At 43.1% G+C, this 18,714-nt stretch overlaps 1 non-coding gene and 1 pseudogene across 1 annotated transcript; one reads left to right on the top strand and one right to left on the bottom strand.

Moving 5' to 3' along the window:
- The first annotated feature begins 3,674 nt into the window (after window positions 1–3,674).
- LOC130889095 (glutathione peroxidase 1-like) lies at window positions 3,675–4,116 on the top strand (annotated as a pseudogene).
- Window positions 4,117–12,727: 8,611 nt separating this feature from the next.
- Window positions 12,728–12,831, bottom strand: LOC130889257 (U6 spliceosomal RNA). The gene has a single exon (XR_009058525.1). It is a non-coding gene; the product is annotated as a U6 spliceosomal RNA (small nuclear RNA).
- Between the last annotated feature and the right edge of the window lie 5,883 nt (window positions 12,832–18,714).

Raw genomic sequence — 18,714 nt, 5'->3', positions numbered from 1 at the left:
ATACACTAGTAGAACCCTGTTTGTCTTGAGTTATGAACAGCAGGAATTGGCCCATTTGCAAAGGCTCTGCGAATGGATCTTCCTAAATCTTTCTTGGAACCAGTGGGATTACCAGCCTTGATTTCAGAGAAGTGAGTAAACACACCTTAGCGCTAGTGGAAACTGTTTCTTCCACATCAGGACCGCACAGCTAATTTACCTGGGAACTCCTAATGGATTACCGATGTTTGCTTATCTGCTTTTCTCGTGTGTCTGTTTTCACATATATCAGGGCTAATGAGGAGCTCCGAAGAGTGTTCCCCATGAAGGAGTTTCAAACACTATCTGCCTTTTTAGTCAGGGCTAACGACCTCACTGGCAGACAGGGCTGCCAGTGGGTTTAGATATTGCTTTGTTAGGACAAGGGATCGAATATCTAACTTATCTTTCTTAGTTTGGATTTCCATAGCTGTGAAGAGACTCCATGACCGTGGCAACTCTTATAAAGGAGAACATTTAATTGAAGTGGCAGCTTACAGTTTGTAGGTTCAGTCCATTATCATCATGGCGGGGAGCATGGCAGCATGCAGGCAGACATGGTGCTAGAGGAGTAGCTGAGAGTCCTACATTATGCAGGCAACAGGAAGTTGACTGAGCCACTGGGCAGTATTCTGAGCATAAACGACGCCTCAAAACCCACCCCCCACAGTGACACACTTCCTTCAATAAAGCCATACCCACTCCAATGAAACCATTATCTACTAATAATGACACTCCCTATGAGATTATGCGGGGGGGGGGGAGTTATTACATTCAAAATATCATGACTTGTGTAGGAGTGGAAATAAAGGACAAGTTATGACTATGCCAAGAGATACAATTTCACATGATCTAACCACTAAATGTCATAACATTGGCAGTAGAAACCACTGGTATTTTTGATATCTCTACTTCATGATTATATACAATCCTACAGTTTTTGAGAATGCAATGATATAGAAGAGGGAAAATAAAACTCAAGAAAATGGATGCATAAGAAAGACATTTGTAACTTATGCATATTTAAGTCCTATAATATTGACTTGCAGATAAACTAGTTCTACCACATATGATCTCTATAAAAAGCTCATACAGATATTATGTTTTATTCCTGTATAATTATATACCACATTAATCTAAAAGATATTCATCTGAAAGTCTTCTTCCAATATAATCAAGAAATAGGAAGTGTGTGTGTGTGTGTGCATGCACACATGCGTAGGGGATCTGTGGTAAATAAATTGAAAAGGTATAACATCAGTGGTAATGATGACATTCACCTTTCAGATTTTCAATCAGTTCCTGGTTTCCTTGGGCAGGGCAGCATGGAAACAACACTATGAGGAGAAAGGCAAGTAGATGGTAACAAGTTTGATATTAGCATAAGGGGCCTGGGGGAGATGACTCAGTCAGCAAAGCTCTCACTACATGGGCATTAAGACCAGCTTGAGGGCCTGGAGTTAAGAGCACTGGCTGCTCTTCCAAAGGATCTGAGTTCAATTCCCAGCTCCATTCTTCTCTTCTCTTATTGCTGTCATCACCCTTTCTGTCTGATAATTCCTTGAGGGGCCTCTTGCAGGTCCCCATACCAAACCCAGTTCAGTGGTTCCTGTCATCGTGGAGGAAGCTCCTTCCCAGAGCAATTAAAGAACCTAGTGCCTACTGTGAGAAACCATACTGCTCTGGATAATTGAACAGTGATAGAAGAGAGAACAAAAAATTCAGGAGCAACCATAAAGTGAATATTTTGGAAAATTCTATAAATCAACAAAGACCAAAATTAAAAATATGAATAAATGACATTTTCATTGAAGGTTTGGTAGACACAGGTAACAATAATTACACCAGAATCTTGGCATCCAAATTGGCCTTTTCAGGATGCCAAGTAAATGTAAATGTAAAAGTAAATGTTCAGCTTTTAGGGATTGAAACTCTATCTTAGGTAAAACAGAGTGCAAGAGGGGTCTAATGTATAAGGGCACGAGGACAGAGAGGAAAATTAAAGCCATATGTAGCTAACATAGCAATGAATTTGTAGGGACATGATTTGTTACAACAATGGAATACTCAGATTAACTTTCCTCCAGTCTCAGAATCAAACCATACATTAACGTATATTTCTGGGAAAAATATTAGAAGGTGTTATAAAGAACAGTCACTGACCATTCAAGTGGTACAAGAAATGGGCACAACAGCTGAAATTTCAATGGCACCAACAACCCTACCTGTAAAATGACTGACAGACAAACCTGTATGGGTTGCACAATGGCCTTTAACAACAGAGAAACTGCCTGCCTTAGAACATCTGATACAGGAAGAGTTAAATGCTTCGCATATTGAAGAATCAAGCAGCCCTTAGAATTCTCCTGTATTTGTTGTTAAAAAGAAATCTGGAAAATGGAGAATGGTAACAGATCTAAGAGCTGTTAATAAGGTGATTCAGTCAATGCGCTCTCTGCAGTCTGGAATTCCTTTACATTCTCTATTGCCTAAAGGATGGCCTCATAGTTATTGATCTAAAAGACTGTTTCTTCACTATACTGTTACAAGAAAAAGATAGAGAAAAATTTGCCTTCACAGTGCCTTATAATAATTCTTGCTGGGTGGTGGTGGTACATGCCTTTAATCCCAGCACTTGGGAGGTACGGGCAGGTGTATTTTTGTGAGTTCAAAGTCAGCCTGGTCTAGAGGGTGAGTTCCAGGACAGCCAGGACTGTTATATAGAGAAACGCTGTCTCAAGCCTCCTCTCCGCAAAAAAATATTTCTCAGTCTGCTAAGAGATATCAGGGAAAAATTCCCAAGAGGTGGGGTGGGCCATTTTGTCTTTCATTGGGTTATGGATATTCGTTGTTCTTTAGGGAGCTATGTTAAAAGTTGTTATTGGTAATGGTCAGAAAAAGAGCTACAGGAGATTAGATTCAGGCTTTCTGTTTTGAGAAAAGGTGGGATATGTAGTCATATTTTATTTACGTTTTAACAAATAAAGCTTGCCTGAAGATCAGAGTACAGAGCTAAGCCAATGGGGACCAGGGAGTGGTGGCACACACCTCTAATCGCTGGGAGAAGAGGCAGAGTGATCTCTGTTAGTTCATGGCCACCCTGGGCTATACTGAATTGATCCAGTCTCAAAGAGAAACAGAGCCAGGCAGTAGTGCCTCTCATCATCTTTAATCCTAGCACCAGAGAGGTGGAAATGGGAAGTGATATGCTAGGTAGCGAGAGGAACATAAGGAAGGGGGAGAGAGGAGCTCAAATGCAGTCTGGAAATGTAGTCTTGTGGATGCAGTTTGAGGACAGGATTGTCCCTTTTGCATGAGGATTGGTAGAGGTAAAAGGTCTCTCTAGTGGCTGACCACTCTGCTTCTCTGATACTTTAGTTTTCACCCCCTAATAACTGACTTCAAGTTTCGATTTATTTATTTATTTCTGATTTTTCAAGACAGGGTTTCTCTGTAGCTTTTTGAACCTGTCCTGGAACTCAGTCTGTAGACAAGGCTGACCTTGAACTTACTGCGATCTGCCACCGCTGCCTGGCTACTCCAGGCTTTGCCTTCTCTGCAGGCCGTTGGTGGGCGGGAAGCCTGTGAGCCTGGGCTCCCTGCCCTGTGTACAAGGCACTGCTCATTGAGAATGTCCATCCCTCTGACGCACTACGACCCCTGACTATACCCAGATGAAAGATCTGCAGAGACACTTCGGGCCCGTGGCCTGATGGTGCTCCGTTTCTCGTGCAATCAGTTCGGACTGATTGAGAAGGAAGAGATTCTGAATTCCCTCAAGTATATCCGACCTGGTGGGGGGTTTGAACCCAACTTTACATTGTTCGAGAAGTTCGAGGAGAATGGTGAGAAGGCTCTACCCGCTCTTTATCTTTCTGCGGGTGTCTTTGCCAGTGCCCAGTGCAGATCCCACTGCGCTCATGACCGACCCCAAGTGCATTTGGTGTCGGGTGTGCTGCAACGACATTGCCTGGAACTTCGAGAAGTTCCTGGTGGGCCCGGACGGTGTTCCAATGCGCAGGTACAGCGCCCTTTTGCACAATCGACATCGAATCTGATATAGAAGCCCTGCTGTCCCAGCAGCCTAGCGGCTCCTAAGGCGTTCCTGGCATCCGGGGTTGGTGATCACTGGCTGCATTCTGGGGGGAGTTCTTTCATGATGGTGTTTTCTCTAAATTTGCATAGAGAAACACCTGATTTCCAGGAAACCCCCTCAGATGGGCGCTGGTCTTGTCCATCCCTGCTACCTTTCTGCCTCAACAAAGGTGATTTTTACCACTAATAAAGTGCTCAATGTCAAAGAAAAGAAAAGGAATAATTAGAATTCATGCTACAGGCTCATTTTTTATAAAATATTTATTTATTATGTATACAATATTCTGTCTGTGTGTATGTCTGCAGGCCAGAAGAGGGCACCAGACCTCATTACAGAGGGTTGTGAGCCACCATGTGGTTGCTGGGAATTGAACTCAGGACCTTTGGAAGAACAGGCAGTGCTCTTAACCACTGAGCCATCTCTACAGCCCCTACAGGCTCATTTTTTTAAAAACCTTGTAGAAGGGGCTGGAGAGATGGCTCAGAGGTTAAGAGCATTGCCTTCTCTTCCAAAGGTCCTAAATTCAATTCCCACCAACCACATGGTGGCTCACAACAATCTGTAGAGGGGTCTGGTGACCTCTTCTGGCCTGCAGGCATTCACACAGACAAAATATTGTATACATAATAAATAAATAAATTTTTTTTTTTTTAAAAAAAAAAACCTTGTAGAAAACTATTTCCAGGACTAAGTATTTTTGAGTAAGCTCTTCTTGAATAGTAATTGTGGTTTAAATGAGAATGGCCCCAGTAAGCTCACATAAACATGTGGTTCCCCCATTGGTGGCACTGTTAGGAAGAGATTAAGAAACAAGCCTTTGTTGGAGAAGGCGTGTGACTGGGGGTGGGCTTTGAGGTCTCACAATTCCTAGTTACCTCTGCCCTGTGCATATGGGTCAGATGTAAGCTCTTAGCTACTGCTCACTGCCATGTCTGCCAGCGAGCTGTCATGACGGTCATGGACTCAGCGTCTGAAACTGTATGCCCCCAGCAAACTCTTCCTTCTATAAGCTGTCTTGATCATGGTGTCTTCACAGCAATAGAAAAGTAACAAAGGCAGTAATAAAATAAACATTCAAAACTTTAGATGTTGAATATACCTCTAACATTAGAATTTCCAAAGCAAATAACAAGTGGCTGGAGAGTGGCCTAATGGTGACAAGCACTTACTGCTGAATCATGAAGACCTGGTTTCAGTCCTAACCTGTAAGGTAGCTTACAAATTCCTGTGACCCAGATCCAAGGGATCCTGTGCCTTTTTCTGGCCTCTGCAGGCATCCACATGCACTTACACAGACACAGACACAAGAGCATATGTGAATAAATTCAATGAAAAACTATTGTATAAAGCAAATAATGACCCTAAGAACATACTGGATCTTTAATACTAGTAACGTTCATGGAAACATCAGAATGCTTTCCTCAGCTGCCCCTCCTGGCCCTTCCCACAACCTATAATATTGCCCATTAAAATAAAAAAAATCTATCTCCATTTTCTATATCATCTCTGTAAGTCTATCATTAATGTAAAAATCAATGTTAAATAACCACATAATTTCTTGAAGTTTATAGTCCATTGGTATAGTCAGTTCTTTAAAAACTAAATGTAGAACTAAGATATAATCCAATAAATTCCACTCCAGTGGCACACCAAAAGGACTGAAACCACTGACTTAAGTTTATTTAAATACTCATGTTCACACCATCTCCTTTCAAAACATCTAAATCGGGGACACAACCTAAGCACCACCAAGATGAACGGGTGAAAGAGGAGTACAGACACCTGTGGCAATTCATCTTCATTATCTACTCTGCTAGGTTTACAATCACCTTAAAAACACACCTGAGTGTCAGTTTTTCCAGAAAGTTTAACACGGCAAGAAAGACCTACCCTGAATGCAGGCAGCACCATTCCTTAAGCTGAGGTCATCCCCCTTTGCTTTCCAACTGTGGGTACACAATGACCAGCTCCTACATGTTCCTGCACGTTCTCTTTCCGGCCATGATGGACTGTCCCCTTAAACTGAGAAAACAAGCCATTCCTCCCTACTGGTGCTTTTGTCGTGTCTTTTCACAGGCATGAGGAAAGATATCTGTTAAAATACAGTGGGACATGACTCAACATGAAAGGGGAAGAAATTCTCACACATTTTCAACCTCAGAGACAGAAATGAAACAAGTCAGGCTCTAAGGCCACTGCGGCTTTATGCAAATGGTGGTCAGATTCCAAAAGACAGAAGTGAAACTGTGGTTGCCAGAGGCTGGGACAAGGGTGTTTATCATTGTTTACCATGTCACCTTTGAAAGCAGAAAGTGTGTGGAAAGGCTGGTGGTGCTTATATATCTAACAATGGGAATATATTTTACGCTGCTGAGCCTGACATCAAAAAGTAGTTAAAACTGTAAGTTTTAGTTACTTGTATTTCACAATAAATAAACATACCTAAACCAGTCCATGAACGCTTGGGGATGTGGTCCAGAGGTAGAGAGCATGGACATGCAAAAGTCCTGGGTTCAATTCCCTCAGCAAGGGGGAAAAAGACTGCTCACGTAAAGATCTAACATACTGTACCAGAGTCAAGGGAAAGTATCACCATTTTAATATAAATAACAATAAAATAACTAATAAATACAATTAAAACTTAATAGCACGGAGGGCACAGTGTAACCTGTAATCCCAGCACAGGGGAGGGTGAGGCAAGATGATCCTACATTTGAAGTCTGTCTGGGCTACACAGAGTGACATCATCAAGAAAAAAACCAAAAGTCCTACACCTTTCAACAATGAAAGTCCTAACCTCTCAAAGAAAAGATTAACAGCAGAAATTGATCCATTTTCTAAAACTACTTACAAACAAATAATATAACACATCATTGCCAATGTCTATTCGACTAGATTGAAAGATTTAACTATTAATTTATAATGCTTAAGACAGCATGGGCTTGATAAAAGGAACAGACAAGCTGACCAATAGAATGTAGTAGACTTGTGCAATAAACCCTTCAAAACATGGTCAGTTGATTCTGAGCAATTGTGCAAGGGCAATTCAACAGAAAGGGGTAGTACTTTCAATGAATAGTTCTGCAGGGACTGGATCCAATGAGAACATATAAAACTTCCTCAGTACTCTAAACTTTACATGAAAGTTTGCTTAAATCAATCACACCTTAAATATAAACTTTAAAATCTTAAAAGAGGGAGCCGAGGACATGGCTAATGGGTAAAGTGCTTGCTGCACAAACGCAAGTTCAATGTCCAGAACTCACATGTAAAGCTGAGTGTGCTAGCACATGCTTGTAATTCCAGCTCCACAGAGGCAGGGGCAGGCAGGGTCCTAGGCTGTCCTGTCCCTTCACCTATTCTGTTTGGCAATTTCCAGGCTAACGAGGAACCCTGGATCAACAACAACAACAAACCAAAAGATAGACACATAGATGATAGAGATATTGTTCTGGAATATTTCTTTACACTGTGTGAAGATATGTCACTGTGACAGGTTTAATAAAAAGCTAAATGGCCAATAGCTAGGCAGGGTTTTTAGGGCAGAGAGAATGCTGGGAAGAAGGGAGAAACCAGAGAGAGAGTAAGACAAGCAGGAGGACAAGCAAGTGCCACACATCATGTGACGACACATAGACGAATAGAAGTGCGTCAATTTAAGTTATTTAGCTAGTGGGACAAGCCTAAGCTATTGGTCAAGTTTTCATAATTAACTGAAAGATAGACAGACAGACAGACAGAAAAGAAAATAGCTCCTGAGGAAAGAAATCTAATATTACCCTCATCCTATGCCTCCACACAGGCATATAGGCCCACTAACACATATAAACATATGTATACACAAGAATGAACACAAATACACAAACACATTATTTTATGTGAAAGGTTCCAGATTCAAAGGACTATAGTCTCTTTGATTATATTTATACAACATTATGTTGTGTGATGAAACTTTGCCTGGAGAGATGCAGCACACATATCTACTTACTTCAGATAGGGAACTCATGTCAGACAAAAGTGCAGACCACCCAAGTCCAATGTAGAAAACTAAAGAGTTTTATTAGAGTTCCTTAGGGGGATATGGGTGAGGGGCTACTTACAGGAGCAGAAATAACTCAAAGACAAGTGCATCATCAATGTCCACCCCAACATGGGGAGCAGATCACAAACCTGAGAACACGAACACACTGCACAGCCTGGGGGCAGTTCCGCATGTTGGAGAGCACCCTTCCATGTGTCTCAGCTGTGTAACCTCTTCCCTGCAGTTCACCAGGTTCCTGCTGCTTCTATGCAGGTGCTCTGGTGGGAGTTTTCTTTGCAGCTCAGCTTTCTGAGTCTTCTTGGCAGTTTGGGTCATCTAACTATCTTCTTTGCAGCTCAAATCACCTTTCCATTTGTGGGGGACTCTCAGCTTCTGCTTACTGAGGCAGGGAAATCGGGTCAGTTTCAGGGACTTCCTAAAACTGTTTCCTGCCTAGGGAACTTCCTGTAGGATGAAATGTTTCAACCTTGGAGGCAATTGTTTCACAACACATTCCAGGAAAAGTGATTTAGGGTGGGGAACAGGTCAGTAGCTGCCACACGTTAAATTTGGGGAGGGGGCTAGTCATACTGGACAACAGGTTGCAAGTTTGGGGTTGATCAAACTATTCTACATCTTGACTGATCATTATTACATGACTACACATTGTCCAAAATTCATAGAAGAGTTTCACTGTATTGTACATGTGCATGTATATGTATACACATACACAGTTTGTTTGTTTGTTTGTTTTTCGAGACAGGATTTCTCCGTAGCTTTGGAGCCTGTCCTGGAACTAGCTCTTCTAGACCAGGCTGGCCTCGAACTCCCAGAGATCCGCCTGCTTCTGCCTCCCGAGTGCTGGGATTAAAGGCGTGCGCCACCACCGCCCGGCACACAGTTTTGTTTTTGAAAAGGGGTCTCACCACAACTGGCACTATAGAGAATTTTTGTATACCTATTTGCCTTCCCATTTAAACTTAAAATTAGTAATTGAATTTGCAAAATTTTAGACAGCTTTAAATACATAAAATTCTATTATTTTAAAGTAGTTCAGGAATTTATCAATTCAACAATTTAGAAATACAGACTAAGGATAGTAGTTCACACCTTTAACCCCTGTACTGGTGGGGCAGAGGCAAGGTTATTATAAATTTGGGGCCAGTCTGGTCTTCAGTGTGAGACCCAGTAGGTATTAAGTCTTGGAAAACTTGGAGCTTGATGGTCATCTAGCCTAGGTGAACTGATGAACTCCTATTTCAGTAAAATACCCTGTCTCCAAAAAAAGATGGTGGAGAGTGATTGAGGATGATATCCAACTTCAATTTACACACGTACACCATACAGATGAATACACACAAAAAGAAGAAAAACTCATCAAGTTACAGGCAAGGTGGCACATGCCTGTAATTCCAGCCCTTAGAGACTGAGGTAGGGAGATCATTCAAGAATAGGCTTCCTTGCTGGTTATGCTGGCGCACACGGGTAGGATTTGTTGAAGGAGGCAGAGGCAAGAGGATCACGAGTTTGAGGCCAGCCTGGGCTATACATTAAAAAATAAAAATAATAAAAAAAAAAGAATAGGCTCCCCCAAGTTGTGAGGCCTTATTTTAAAACATTAAAAAACAAAACACACATTTATAAAGATTACAATTTAACTTTTCCCCCAAATCGTTATAATTACAGGATTTGTTAGGACCTATAGTTTAGACAGCTGTCCCCAGCAGTGAGATTTGAGCCATGCCCTTGATTCAAATAGAAACTAAGATCTGAGCTGTGGTTGGTGGAATGAACCCCCTTTAAAAAACTGTATTCATAAGCCTGAGGCTGGGGAATTACAAATTAGAGTTATTCCTGGGCTACAGAATGAGACTCAGCTTCACAAATTTAGAGGGTTCTGGCAAGATAGCTCCATGGAGAAAGTAGAGTTGGCAAGCATGACAACCCGAGTTTGACCCCGAGGGTCCATACAGTATATAAGGAGGAGAGGACCCACCCACACGAGCGGCCATCCGGCCTCCACAGGTGCCCTGTAACACAATAAATTAGTGTTTTCAAAAAACACATAAAACAACAACGACAAAAACCCTCCAATCAACTTCTAGTTGCCTGGCAGGGCATTAGTGACCTTTAGCAAGGTGTCCTGTTAACCAGCCATGCTACCCACAGGAGCACTCATTGGGCTAAGGAGAGGTGGGCTACCTTACAATTCCAGTAAGATCCCTGGTCTTTCTAACTTGAGAATAGATTCAGTGCCATCCACTATATGATATCTTGTTTGTGATTTAAAAAAGTTTGCCTGAAGATCAGAGTGCAGAGCTAAGCCACTAGTAAGTCATGGAGATGGTGGTGGCACATACCTTTGATCTCAGCACTCAGGAGACAGAGGGAGATGGATCTCTGTGAGTTCAAGGCCACCCTGGGCTACAAGAGATTGAATCTGTCTAAAAGAGAAACAGAGCTCACACAATGATGATCCCAGCACTTGGGATCCCACGCCTTTAATCCCAGCATTAGGCGAGTGGAGACAGGAGTGAAATGGCTGGGTGGAGAAAGCAATATAAGGCAGGAGGAGACAGGAGCTCAGATTCATTCTGAGGATTTGTAGAGATGGATGTAGTGTGAGGGAGTCAGTCTGAGATTCAGTCTGAGTCAGTCTGAGATTCAGTCTGCGGATTCCTTAAGATAGGATCGCCCCTTTTTGGTCTGAGCATTGGTAGAGGTAAGAACTCTAGTGGCTGCCGCTCTGCTTCTCTGATCCTTAAGTTTTAACCTCCTGATGCTGACTCTGAGTTGTGGTGATATTATGTTTGTCTTAATAAATATAGCTTCCCTGAAGATCAGATTTTGGGGGACAGAGGCAGAGGGATCTCTGTTATTTCAAGGCCACCCTTGACTACACAAGAATGAATCTGTCTAAAAGAGAAACAGAGCTCAGGCAAAGGTGAGCCCAGCACTTGGGATCCCACCCCTTTTATCCCAGCTCTAAGAGGAGGAGACAGGAAGTGACATGCTGGGTGAAGAGAGTAATATAAGGCAGGAGGAGACTGGAGCTCAGTGCAGTCTGAGGAGGCAGTCTGAGGACAGGATCACTCTTTCAGTCTGAGCACTGGTAGAGGTAAGAACTCTCTAGTGGCTGGCCGCTCTGCTTCTCTTATCTCTCAGCTTTCACCCACTAATACCTGACTCTGAATTTTTAATATTAAGACCAACTAGAATTCATGCTACACCGATTTTTTATTACTATTAGTAGTAGTATTGATTTTTAAAGACAGAGTACAAAGTTTCTCTGTGTAACAGCCATAGCTGTCCTGGAACTAGCTCTGTAGACCAGGCTGGCCTTGAACTCACAGAGATCCACCTACCTCTGCCACCCAAGTGCTGAGATTAAAGGCGCGCACTACCAGTGCTAGGTGTGAGGGTTTTTATCATAAAGATCAATTAGAATTCATGCTATAATGCCCCCCATTCCTTTCTACCTCAAGCCTTACCAGCAGTTACATAAAGGACGACTGCAAAAGCAAGTGTTTATAAGAATACACTGGGGGCCAGCTACAGTTCTTCATGCATAGCAACCCAAAATAATTACCTGCGTCAACTATTCCCATTTTATAGGTGATAAAACTGAGGTACAGAAATGCAAGTAACTTGTCCAGTATTTTCCAATTAGAAAGTGGTGGAGCTTACATTAAGGAGTCTATCTTCTTCTAGGGTCTAGCCGTTCTACTGAACTATCTGGGAAAAAACTAGTGTTTAGCAATCATAGTAACCCTATATACGTATATTATTACCTTGTTTTAAAGTTGTAGAAACTGAGGCACAGGTTAAATACCCAAGGCTACATAGCTAGCAAGTTTCAGAGCCAGAATTTATATGTTTTGTTCTGAGAAGGACTTTGTTCAGTAACTCAGATGGGCTACCAATTGGATCATCCTGCTTCTGCTTCCTGAGTGTTGGCATCATCACATTTGATGGCAGCCTGAGCTACAGAGCTATCTGGTCTCAGAAACTACAATGCACCTCGGTGTGACCTCAACACAGGGCTTCTGCTCTAGAGTGTCCCATTCCTGCTTGAGGGAGGATGATCTAGGCACTGAAATTCTCTTAAGCACCCTTCTGTGGGATCAGGGAGTAAGGAAAAGGGAATGGGACCAAATCCCCAGAAGAAAAGTGCACACACAGAGCCCACTTAGACCCGAGCCTGCTGACACCACCTACCAAAACCTCCAGCACCAGAGGACAGCACATGTGCCTTGTGGGACCTGACCTGGGGCCTCTCCAAACTCAGGATGCTGAGGATCCAGACAAGGGTCTCCTTAGCAAAGAGCTCAGCTCAGGGAACCCCCTGTTGGACAAGGAACTGTTGCCTGTGAGAATAAATAAACAAAAATCAAATATACTTAATCTAAGAAATGTCACATAATATTTAAAATATTATAATACATACCATATAAAATATTATTGTATTTGTTTATATGTTTGCTTCTAGAATATATTAATGAATTGTGTTATTTAGGAACATTTTAGTGTTTTTATTAGCATGTATCAATTATTCATAACAATGAATTTCATGCATATATATTTATGGTCACATTAAGATACGGACTCTTTCACGGATTTGTGTAATCCTTGTACAGGGACCATGCTAATCTATTTGTTGTTTGAATTTTAGTATTTGTGCTACTGAAGCAGGCACACACTATTTTTGCCATATTTATACATATCTGTCATTTTCCTTTGGTCTTAATCACCCTCTTCTCAACATCCTTTCCCAATTTTCCACCTCCTCTTGTTAACCCTTCCTTCCCTCACACAATTCCTCTTCTTTTCTGAGGGCAGATGTATTATTCTACTTACAAACACACAGACACTGTCCCATCATTTCCTTTTTTTCTTTTTGAGACAGGGCTATGTAGTCCTGGCTATCCTGGAGTTCATGATGTTGACTGGGCTAGCCTCAAACTTACAGAGATCCACCTGCCTCTGCCTCTTGAGTACTGGGATTAAAATCGTATGCCATCACACTGGGCCTTCAATCATTTTCTTAGAAAATTTTTAGAACAGAGATTGAAAATCTCCCTAAAATATTATTTTCCATGATTAAGTCTGAGGAAAAAATATTTCTCCACTGAAGAATTTAATAGTGCAGCTGTATTCATGCTGTGGTTTTTTTTTTTTTTTTTTTTTTTGACAAAGAGATTTTTAGGTACTCCTAATTTTTCAGATGTCATAGTAGAAATTTCTGGATCAAATATATTCATGGAAGGATATTTAAAATATATTTGACATTACCAGGGGTTCTAAATGTAGCTACAATGTATTTCACACTGAAAGCTTATAAACCAATTTAATAAGTAACTGGGGTGAAATCTTTACTATGGGTTTATTAAATGCTGTTTGTTAGTAAACTCAACATCACTAACGTTCTGGGCTGTGGGGTACATATGGGGCTGCTTCCCTGTTGTACTCCTTTAATACCTGCAATGTGGATTTGCAGAAGCACACCAAGATACAAGTGCGCTATAACCAATGAGAACCAAGAACTTCTCATTTTGAGACCCTGTTTGCTTTTTGGCGACACCAAACCTAAAGCTCCCTGTGAACAAGTAACCTAACTGCATTTTTAGAAAAGCACATACACTAAGCAACTCTCTCTAGTGTGACCAGCTTCTCTTTTACAATCCTGGACATTCATCAAAGACACATATAAAAATCGTATTCCCAGGGCATTTGTTAAGCAACTTAAAAGACTTGAAGAAGAACTGGTAGACATAAAATGTTGTTATAAAGAAAACACAGAGATGGGGCTGGAGAGAAGGCTCAGCAGCTAAGAGCACTCACTGGTCTTGTAGAGGACCTGAGTTCAAACCCCAGTACCATGTCAGGTGGCTCACAATTGCTTGTTAACAGCAGCCCAGGGGGAATTTGAGCAACTGCACACATGTGCACGCACGCACGCACACACACACACACACACACACGAAAAAGAAAAGCCACATAACAGCACACATCTGTAATCTCAATGCTGGGGAGGTAGAGGCAGGACCAGGAGTTCACCATCAACCTTGACTACAAAGTGAGAATAGCCTGTTCTTAAATACACTCTGTCTTAAACAACAACAACAACAACAAGAAACAAACAAAACCATAACAAGTAAAATAAAAATATGGATGAGAAAAAAACAAGAAATCTATGAAGTGTGTCAAATAGAAACTAACAAAAGTGATGAAAAGTTGAAAAAGATTAAATTTAAAAGGCAGTATCTGTAGAAAAAAGATGAAAATAGAACAAAATATAATTAGAAAGCAAGATAAATTTAGTATAAACTGAGAATAGGTGCTAAAAGAGAATTTTTTTGGGGGGGGGGGTTCGAGACAGGGTTTCTCTGTGGTTTTGGAGCCTGTCCTGGAACTAGCTCTTGTAGACCAGGCTGGTCTCTAACTCACAGAGATCCGCCTGCCTCTGCCTCCCAAGTTCTGGGATTAAAGGCGTGCGCCACCACAGCCCGGCTTAAAAGAGAATTTTTGAACGTGACCAGCAGATAAAATGTCATTTTCTTTTTTTAGATGTGGTCTTGCTTTGCTGACCAGGCTATTGTTTGAGTTCCTTCTACCTCTCCCTCTTGATGCTGAGAGAACAGGTGTGTGCCACCATACCTAGATGAAGAGACATAGTTCAAACAAAAACTTACTGATATTAAAACAAGCACCAGTGAGAATGGTGAGATACAATATTTAAACAGCCATGTATACAGGATACTGAGCAGATAGAAAATCATAGTGTAGTCTCTACTTTGTGTAGAGATGGAATGGCTAATCATACAACACTAAATGACCACATTGATTTTCCTTTTTATGAAATGGACCGAGCCCAAAATTTATATGTACACACATAGCAACAACCATTCCATTGGAATGTTGGACATAAGCAGGAGGACAGAGAAGTGCACAACAGGAATTCTCTCAGTCCACACCTGTAGCTTTATAAGGAATTTCCTACGACAGCTGGAGTGAGGAAGGAAACGTTCTGGGCCTGGTTTACAAGTGGTTCTGTATGACAGGATGGTACCCTACAGTGAGGTGGTCCTGAGGGTGGCAGTAGAGAGAAATTCTGCTGAGAAGAAAGTTTACATGGTTGGAGTGGATACGTGCTGACTCATGGGTAAGCTTCATGATCAGGAACTCGGGGTAGATTGGAAAACTGACGCAAAGAGTGGAGAGTCCGGTACTGGACGGATCTTTCAGAATGGGCAGCAGAGTGAGCCATCAAGCTATTGCACATAGAGCGTCATGTGAAGGGAAGCTTGTGGAAGAGAACGAAGTGAACGCCATCCACGTTCTCCAGTCACCCTAGTGCTTTCGAGGTGGGCTTATGTGCAAAGTGGCCATATTGTCTGAAACAGGGCCTTTGTGTGGGCTCAGTACCATGACTCTCTCCCAAGGCTAACCGTGTAGATTTGCGAGATGCATCACTACTGCTGAACCTCTAACAAACCAGCACTGGCTGTGGCATGTTTCCTTGAACAAGCCAGCTGCCTCAACAGTTTGGTCATACTGACATTCCATACCATTTCTGGCATGGAAGAAAGATTTTTTTAGTGAAATAGGCACATATTCTAGAAATGCCTTTGCCTACACTGCATTATAGAACACTACTGCTCGTATCACTCTCCATGGACTCCTTGCCATCACTGCCATTGTACTCTGAACAACAGTGCTTCAGAGGAATAATATGACTGAGCTATCTCATGTCATAACGAAAGCAGCAATCTGCTCAAACCCACTGAAGTCACTAATCAACAATGTACTTCATCTCTAGGAAGCAACTGCCCTAACAGAATAGTACAACGCCTATGAAGACTTGGCTGTCTCAGTCAATACCTTGGAAGAGTGTGATGCTTATAGTTGGTTTGTTAATTTAGATAAGGACTTGTTCTATAGCCCAGGCTGGCCTTAACTCATAGTAGTAACGCTCCTGCTGCAGCTCCTGAGTGATGAAATTATCCGTGTGAATCACCATGCCTGGGTGTGGTGCTGTCTTGCAAGATGCAGTGCACGTTTTAAACCAGAGGTCAAAACATGGTGCGGTTCTTCCTATGGCCAGTATAGAGGAATCAAGAGGAAAACAGGGAGGGGTTGAGGGGCATGGCTCTAACTGGGAACGTTCTAGCACTGAAAGCATAAAGACTTGAGTTCAATTTCCCAGGATGCAGTGCTGCGAGCCTGTTACCCCAGAACCAGAAAGACAGGGACAAAGGATCTCTGGGGTTCAGGGCACGGAACATTTCCTTGAGGTTTCCCTCTTGCTTCCCCAAATGAAGGGTGACAGTCCCGGCTGCGCAGAGGTTGGGTTGGGGCAGCCACCAGTCTAGCTGAATTAGAGAGCTCCAGGTTCAGCGGGAGACTTATCTGAAGTGGAAGACAGACAGTGACTGAGGAAGCAACTGATGCTGACCGCTGGCTTCCACATGCATGTGCACACATAGAACAATGCACATTCCACACAGACGGGAAAAGAGGGGTCGCGACCCACAGGTTCAGAACCACTGCTGCTGTAGGCTTTACTCCCATGAAAGCCACCTTTATAAGAAGAGAGTTGGACACAGGTTCACATATACAAAGATCAGGATACAGGCATACAAAGATGACTCTGTGACGGTGGGATCAAAACAGATGGTTATCTGCAAGCCAAGAGCACAGGCCCGGGAAGAACCAGTCCTGCTGAAAACCCCGTCTCTTACTTGGAGCCTCCGGTATCATGGGAAAATACATTCCCATTCCAGAAAACACCCAGCCTCTAACACTAATCTTGGAAAATTAATGCAACAGCTAATACATAACTTTTATACTCACGTCTGGTTTGCAAAAATAAAGTGATATTAACTGACCAAGCAAAACCCCACTTAAATCAACCTTTTAAATGTTTTTTCAAATCTTCAGTAACTCAGAGCCGCCGGGCGGTGGTGGCGCACGCCTTTAATCCCAGCACTCGGGAGGCAGAGGCAGGCGGATCTCTGTGAGTTCGAGACCAGCCTGGTCTACAAGAGCTAGTTCCAGGACAGGCTCCAAAACCACAGAGAAACCTTGTCTCGAAAAACCAAAAAAAAAAAAAAAAAAAAAAAGTAACTCAGAGCCTTTTGCATGATAAGCAAGTGCTCCACCACTGAGCTAGACGCCTGGGCCCGTTCTGCTACACCTCATTTTGAGTTCCTTCTCTCAATTCCCTCTTAATTACCCCAATTAATCTCTAATTCCCAATGATAAAAATGATGGCGTTTCTCATTTCGATTATTAACTTATTGGTTCCTGTTGCTAAGAAAGTAATACATCAAAGCCGGGCAGTGGTGGTGCATGCCTTTAATTCCAGCACTCGGGAGGCAGAGGCAGGCGGATCTCTGCGAGTTCGAGACCAGCCTGGTCTACAAGAGCTAGTTCCAGGACAGGCTCCAAAACCACAGAGAAACCCTGTCTCGAAACCCCCCCCCCCAAAAAAAAGTAATACATCAATACAGAAGTCTCCCCTTAGCTGGGGTTTTTCTTTCCTATTTCAATCACCCTCAGATAACATAATGCAAAACATTAAGGCTTTTGTAAATAATTAAAACAATGAAAAGTTTTTAGTTGCCACCCCACTCTGAGTATTATGATGGGAATTTGCTTTATCCTGCTTTGTTCCATCTGGGTAGAGATTTCCTAAACATCCTACAATACACCCCAACAGCGAGTCACACAGCCGTCTTCTTTTCGGACCAACTATTAAGCACCGCAGTGCCTGAACTGGGGTCCTCTTCACTTAAGCCCGACGCTAAGCTTCTATGCCTCCACCGAAGTAAAGAAAGCAGGGCTCTGTGAAGAGATGACATTCATTATTCTCTCTTCAGGGTGCAGCTTTCCTGCTGGTGAGTCACCGACTGCCATGCTAAGGTCGTCTCTTGATTAGAGCGAAGGCATGATAACTCTGGCGGTTGGTTACCGGCTCGATCGGCGAGGCGGAACCAGAACTTAAAGGACCATCTAGCACGAGAAGCATGTCTCCAGCAGGCTCAAATAAAGAGATCGGTGTGTGTGTGTGTGTGTGTGTGTGTGTGTGTGTGTGTATGGGGGCGTGGGTGTTCAGGGCACCAGCAAGCTCGTTTGTCATGAGAAGCATCCGTTTTATAACAAGCCACTGCAGAGCCCCGTGAGGCCGAAAGAACGCTTCTGGAATGAAAACGGGATCAGACCCTGTGGTTTCGTCATGTTTGAATTATGTAAGCTAAGAGCAGGGCACCGAACCTTTCCTTGAGCTTCCGTCTCGCTTCCCCAAACGAAGGGTGACAGTCCCCGCCGCGCGCGAGGACGAGGGGAGCCGCGTGCCCGAGCGCACCGGCCTCTGGCAGCGCCTGCCACCGCGCGCCCCTCCGGGATTCCGGGCCCTGGGAAGCTCCGGGCGGGAGGCGGGGAGGCGGCGCCGCGAACTCGCCCGGGGTGCTGGGCCGCGCTCCCCGCGTTTGAAGTCTCCGGCGCGGCCGCTGGTTGGCCGGCGCGGGTCACGTGCGCGCGGGCAGGAGTTTCCCCGACAGCTGGAGGCTGCGTGGGA

Source organism: Chionomys nivalis, chromosome 17 (assembly GCF_950005125.1).
Source record: "Chionomys nivalis chromosome 17, mChiNiv1.1, whole genome shotgun sequence".
NCBI lineage: Eukaryota > Metazoa > Chordata > Mammalia > Rodentia > Cricetidae > Chionomys > Chionomys nivalis.
This window is presented reverse-complemented; position numbering and strand designations above follow the sequence as displayed.